Raw genomic sequence first — 7,544 nt, forward strand, 5'->3', positions numbered from 1 at the left:
TTTGAATCTGGAATTTAGGGTTCAAAAGGGAACCTCCCCTAGCGATCAATGATTTCCATGTTGAATTCTTGAAGGAGGAGAATCCATCGAATTAACCTCGACTTTGCATCTTTCTTGGTCATTAAATATTTGATTGCCAAGTGGTCGGTGTGAATGATCACTTTGGATCCCAGCAAGTAAGCTCTAAATTTCTCCAGCGCAAAGATCGTCGCAAGAAGTTCTTTTTCAATGATAGTGTAATTCGCTTGGGAAGAGTTCAAGGTTCTACTCACATATGCAATAGGGTGTAGCATTGTTTTCTTCTTTTATGCTAGCATCGCCCCCATCGCATAACCGCTAGCGTCGCACATCAGCTCAAATGGCTGTGTCCAGTCAGGTGCGATCAACATAGGTGCGGTTATCAATGCGTTCTTCAGTATCTTGAATGTGGTGAGGCACTGTGTATCAAAGTCAAATGTTCTATCGGCCTCCAGCAACACACTCACTGGTCGAGCAATCTTCGAAAATTCCTTCACAAAACGACGATAAAATCCTTCATGTCCCAGGAAACTCTTGACAGTCTTCACATGTGCTGGAGGAGGAAGATTTTCAATGGCCTCAATCTTCGCCTTATCCACTTCCAGCCCTTCCTTGGAAACTTTGTGCCCGAGCACAATATCTTTATTCACCATGAAGTGGCACTTCTCCCAGTTCAGCATAAGATTTGTCTCTTCACGTCTCCTTAGTATCTTCTTCAAATTGTTCAGACAGACTTCATATGTTTGCCCGTAAACCGAGAAGTCGTCCATAAAAATTTCCATTGAATCTTCAAGATACTCAGAGAAGATGGCCATCATGCACCTCTGGAATGCACTCGACGCATTACATAATTCGAACGACATGTGTCAAAAAGAAAACATTCCGTAGGGGTAGGTGAATGTGGTTTTCTTTTGGTCTTCAAGAGCAATCATTATTTGGTTGTAGCCCGCATACCCATCCAGAAAATAGAAGAAATCGTTTCCTACTAGGAGGTCTAGCATCTGGTCAATAAAAGGCAAGGGGAAATTATCCTTCTTCGTCGTCGCATTGAGTTTGTGGTAGTCCATGCAGATCCGCCAACCAGTGACAGTCCTCATTGGTATTAATTCATTATTTGCATTTGGAACTACCGTCATTCCTTTTTTTTTGGGCACACATTGCACAGGGCTAATCCATGTGCTGTCGACGACTGGATAAATAATGCCTGCGTCCAACCATTTGATTATCTCATTTTTCAAGTCTCCCTTCGTCGCAGGGTTCAGTCTGCGTTGAGGTTCGATAGACTTTTTTTGGTTTTCTTCGAGACGTATCCTGTGCATGCAATATGTGTGGCTGATTCCTCTTATGTCTGTTAGCATCCATCCTATTGCTTTTATGTACTTCTTCAGGATGCTTAGCAGTGCATTTTCTTGTTCTTCTTGAAGCGCAGAGGAAATTATTACTGGCAGAGTTTCATTTTGCCCTAAGAAAACATACTTCAAATGGTTTGGCAAGGTTTTTAATTCTATGGTAGGTGGTTGTTCCAAGGATGGTTGTTGTGCTTTTCTTTCTTCATTTAATGTTAATTTTTCTTCTTTGTTTTTTGTTTCCATGATCGCATTGCAGGTCGCTACGGATGTGGTCGCATCTTCTCTTTCATTTTCATCTTTAGACTCTTCTTTTTCATTACAATTAGGTTCATTGTCGAAATCGGATAGGTCTTCTTCTTCCGGATACTTCATGGCTTTAATAATGTCAAACCTGAGCTTCTTTCCATTCACATTCAGCGTGATCTCTCTCTTGTACACATCAATTTGAGCGCGACCCATAGATAAAAATGGTCGTCCCAATATGATGGGTACATCTTTATCCGCTTCTAGTCGAGAATGATGAAGTCTGCTGGTAAAATAAATTTATCAATTGAGACCAGGACATCCTTCACCTTCCCCTCTGGATGAACTAGGGACCTGTCCGCCAACTGGAGAGTCACTGTCGTGGGTGCCAGCTGCCCCACATTCAATTGTTTGAAAATTTAAAGGGGCATTAAGTTTATACTGGCCCGAAGATCGTAAAGTGCTTAACCTATATATATCCCGCCAATTGAGCAGGGTATTGCGAAACATTCGGGGTCACGCATTTTCGGTGGAATTATGGTGTTTGACTTTTGCGTTAACGCCACCGTTGCGAACTTCCCCTGTGCTTCTTTTCTTTGTCACAAGGTGACTGCATACTATCATATCCTATTTTTAGGGTGAATGCGATGCATAAAAGCAAATAGAACTTATGTCTAAGTTTCTATCTCTTGCTTATACGGTTCTAATCTGACTCTCTCAAGCCTAGATTCTAACCTGACTCTCTCAAGTCTAGGTTCTTGCCTAGATTCTAACCTAACTCTCTCAAGTCTAGGTTCTTTCTTTAGACTACTCTTTCAAGTATTTATAAAGGTGATTGATACATACATAAGATAAGATGATCGCATAAAGTGAAGATCTTAGGTCATGCTAGCTAAGTACTTCTCAACCCATTTGGAAATGTAGGTACTTATGCGAAATGTGAAGAGATTGAACAGATGTTGAGATGAGAATTCTATTTTATAAATAAAGTCAAAATACAAAACAACAATGGAAAGTAGGGATAAGAAACTTGATAACAATGTCTTGCTTCCCGTGGCTTTTACACGGTCTTTTTGCTCTACTCTGTCCAGAAGAATATCCTTGCTTTCGCAAGTATCGACCCTCTCTCATTTTACAACGCTTCCCGGTAGTCTTTCGAGCTAACCAGGAGTGATCTTTCAGCGTCTTCTTCTCTTCACTCGCCTCCGCCTTCTAAGTATATGGACAACTACATACTAATGGCTATCTATTTGTATATGATCTATCTTTTACATGTGGAAAACTGTGTCGAACTACTATAACGATGGTGGCCTTCGGTATTTATAGAGATTCAAGGTGAAGAAGCTTTTCTTTCTAATGATTGCAATGATGGGAGTTCATTAAATCTTCTGTCTGATGCGTTGATTAATGGTCACCAAAAAGTTGAATGTACTTGCTACAGTGTGACGTTAACGGCTTGTCAACTAAATTTGGATTCGACCGTCATCAGCTTTTCGTCCCATCATGATTATTATGCTTTCACCTTGATGCGCCGTCTTTATGCGGCCACCTGCTTCAGAAAATTCTCGCGAGCACATACGATCGCATGGCTTTGCAGTCGCAATCTTTCAATGCGCACGGATGCCGAATTCTTTGGATCGCAATTTCATTTACACCAACGCATTTTCCTGCATAAAATAAGTAAATTAGCTGCTTTAATGCGACGGGCTCATGCGATCGCAATATTCTCAGTTTAATGCTTTTGGACACGATTTTGCATATTTTTACCGTCGCATTCTCACATTGTTTTATATCTTTGCGCTGTAATAACATGCATTTCTGCCTGTTATCAAGTATATGAATAAGGTTGGGTGCTTTATTCTAGTAATACTATTGGATGCGGCTCACTCTGTAGTTGTTACAAGGAGTTGTAAAATGCTACAGACGATATGATCCTAATTCATACGTGTTTTGTCATGAGGAGTGGGTCGTCCTATGCAATGGGTTTGTACAAGATCGAACCACGAAAAAAAGTCACTTTTACTTTATAACATTGTTTATTGTTTAAGACTAACTATTTCAAAGCGATACCTAGGTAACTTGACCTTAATCCTTAGCTAACTATGAACTCCTATTTATTCGGGATTATCCTTAGATTTGCATAGGTGAGGGTTGGCTCAACAGCACCAGCTCAATAAACCTCCACTTCAAGGGTAAGACCGGGTAGATAGCTGGAGACATAGGGTGCAAGATAGAATTCACTCCTACCCGCTTTTAGAGATAGTAGAGAGGTTGTTCCCTTAAGTGCTAACTCCGGGTCTTGAACAAGGGGCCCCACTCTCTCATTGGCCCGAGAGGACTTGATTTGTTGATCGGATCACAAATCAATTGTTCATTAGAGGATCAGTGAGACTTAAGGAACAAGAGGTAATCTCGGGGGTAAAACAGACATTTGATCCAACCATTATTACGAACAACTTGTGAAGGGTTAACTTACTACTTATGGTTATATCGAGTGGACATAATATATCTACAGTGAAGGGAGTACAACTATGGACTTTAGTGGAGTGACCCATTAGCTAATGAATGGAGGTTAATTCGATGTAAAGAGTTAGTCAATTAATCCGGATCGTTGGAGCCTATGATCTATAGGTTCACAAGGCCCCCCTACTAGCTCGTAAATGGATTAGCTTTAGAGTAGCGTGATAAGTTAATTTGAAATGTTCAAATTAGAATTAAGGGAATTAGTAATTATATGTGATATAATTACGCGTTTAATTTTATATTTAAACGGAATTGGAGAATTAATTAATATTTAAATATGATTTAAATATTAAATTCATAAAGGTGATATTTTTGTAAAATTAATTTAACATTTGATATTAAATTAATTAGAATTAATTAATTATTTGTTATTAATTATAGAATTAATTTTTTAAATTAATTTTTTAAAATTAATAAAGTTTTTCAATTTTTAAAATCAAATTGATTTTGGAAAATCAAATTGTAATTGGAAAAGATTGGAAAAACACAAAAAATAAATATAGGATTTCTCCACTCATCTAACCAAGGAGCTCACACCAAACCCACTTGACTTTAGCTTCAATACTCCAAGCATGAGCTGCATCTCATGCAGCATCTCTTTTGCATGATAGTCCTGCAATATATAAAGAAGATTGAAGTGGAAAAAGACATGCAACAGTTGAATTTTTACAGAAAAATTTGAGTTGAAGAAGGTGTTCTTCAAATGGGTAAAGTAGTGTGTTTTTCTCCAAATTCCCTCAATTCTAACTTATTTTGAGTCCCACAACTCAATCTATAGCTCCAAGAGAATAGTAAGGAAGAGCTTGAGGTGGTTCACAAGAAGAATTGGAGAAGATTTGTAGCTAGATTCGAGATTCTAAAGGTTCTACAAAGGTATGACTTGAAACACTCTTATTATTGTATGAGCATGCTTCATTTATAGCCAAAATTGAGGAATTAGAATCCTTATTGATCGTTGTTGTTTCCGCTGCATGCTGATATATTCCTACAATTGGTATCAGAGCATCATTTAAGCATTCAATTTGGTTTAATTTTGGTGTGGTAGGTATTTTTTTTAAGATATATGAAAATGGTGCACTGATATGGTTTTCTAATATTTGGCATTTATTTTATCTTTGATTCCTTGATTTGGCAGATTTCAAATCGTGAGCTTCTGCTCAAGTAGCATTGCAACGCTACCCCTGAGTGTTGCAATGCTGCTCATGATTCCAACGAGAGCGAGATTTTCATCAGGTAGCGTTGTGACGCTGCCCTTAAGCGTTGCAATGCTACTCATAATTTTAGCGAGATTTAGTTATCGAGCAACGAGATTTAATCAAGTTTTAAGCTGGATTTTGTTTCGAGTGAGATTTCGAGTTCAAGCGAGATTTTGAATCGAGTTTGAGTGAGATTCTAATGGAATTTCGAGCAAGAGATCGAGTTCGAGTGAGATTTTGAATCAAGTTTAAGCGAGAGATCAAGTTTGAGTGAGATTCTGGAAACAGTTTTCAGCGAGAGATCGAGCATGAGTGAGATTTGAGCCACTTCGACTAGTGCTCTTCTTGTTCGATCCGGTTCAGCTTCAAAAGGGTTTTGGCTGGTTCGGTTCAGGTGGTTCACATCCAGTTCAAGTTGTTTGGGTCCAGTTTGGGGAGGTTCGAGCAGTCCAAAAGTAATTTGGAGTTGTTTTCTTGCTATTTTTGTAATTAGTAGGCTTTTATTTTGCTTGTTTATACCAAAACTAAAATTGTATCAGTATGTGTTTAATTGTTTATGCATGTGATGTATGTTATAATTAAATAAATCTTGGCATACAGTATGCCATGTAGATTTAAAATTCCACCATAGGAAGCATGTTACATGCATTGAAAATATGTTATAAAATGTTATAATATATAGTATACATGTTTAGGATTTCTTTTATTTAATATAAATTTTATATTAAATATTAATGCCTTTGATGTATGTTGTGGATGTTTAGATGTCTAAAATTTTGTAAACTGTTATAAAATTGGGTTAAACATTTAAAATCCTTAACAAAGAACAATTGTTAAACTTGTAAAACTCGGATTACAAACTCAATCGGTATATAATCCTGTCTAAGGCTGGAAGTATTTAAGTTGACAGTCTACGAAACACCTCCTACCTAGGGATTATGGCCGAATTATTGAGCGTTGTTAATCGGTTTTATGAGAAATACGTGAGCAATGTGCGGTTTTAAAACTGGTTTATCACCTCGACATCGTAAGTTTAAACGTTATACTTGGATAAACACCTAGACTTAGGTTGTTTAATTAGCCGAAACAAGCTTAAGAAACGAATACCCCATTTAGTCGTTAGAACACTTCAGTGGGAGTTTAATAACATATACAATATGCTATTAGAACACTTTAGTGAAAATCAAATAATGTATATGATATGATTATTTTTAGCTCTCACGTCTCTAAGAGTTCATGTAACACTCTGCACATTTTTATAAAATAATGTAATTTTAGTAACGTTATATTTTGGTAATTCAATTATTGCTTAGTCGGAGGGTCTTTTTGGAATTTTGGATCTCAAGTATAAATGCGGGAATTTAAGTTGGCGGAAAATTATTCAATTTTGAATTTCAATGTGAAAATTAATGACATGAATTAATTTCCTTTTTGAAATGGAAAGAAATTAATTATAATTTTGTTTTCCTTTTTAGTTATTATATTTATTACTATTTATATTATTATTATTATTATTATTATTATTATTATTATTATTATTATTATTATTATTATTATTATTATTATTATTATTATTATTATTATTATTATTACTATTACTATTACTATTATATTAAATCAACCATTTCCTTCCTTCTTCCTCGCACGACACACCCTTCCCCAATTTCTTTCTCCTCTTCTTCCTCCCGACCTAGCCGATCTCCTCCTCGCTCGCCCAAGCTTTTTCGGTCGTTCAGTCGTCGCTCGCGGCCAATCTCGCCGCGCAACCCTCTCCTATAACCTCCGTTGACCGTCGCCTCCCTTCACTGCCCAGATCTGAACGCCGCTGCACCACCCCTTCACTTGTCTGGACCACGAAGCAGTCGCTGCCTCTTGATTCACGCTCAGCCGCGCCTTTGATCGTTGAATCCCGATGGTATCGCTCGCCAACCCGCACTGCTCTCCGTGGGTTGCAGGTCGATGCCCAGAATTTCGAGTTTGACAGTCACGCAAGGGTGCTTCGGATCAGTCATTTCTTATCGTTTGTACTGCCAACAGTAAGGGTCGTCAGAACTTGTGGATTTGGAGTAAGATTGTGCTATTTTAATTGGATTTATTGGCTAATGGTGTTCTGCTTCAACCTATTGACACATATTTGTTTGGGTTTTAAAAATCAAGTTTTGGAGAAGCTTTGAAGTTAAAAGGGTGTGGTCAAGAGGATTTTTGTTGTGGTTTC

This window comes from Benincasa hispida, chromosome 1 (genome assembly GCF_027475165.1).
Source record: "Benincasa hispida cultivar pf3 chromosome 1, pf3_genome.v1.1, whole genome shotgun sequence".
NCBI classification, from domain to species: Eukaryota; Viridiplantae; Streptophyta; class Magnoliopsida; order Cucurbitales; family Cucurbitaceae; genus Benincasa; species Benincasa hispida.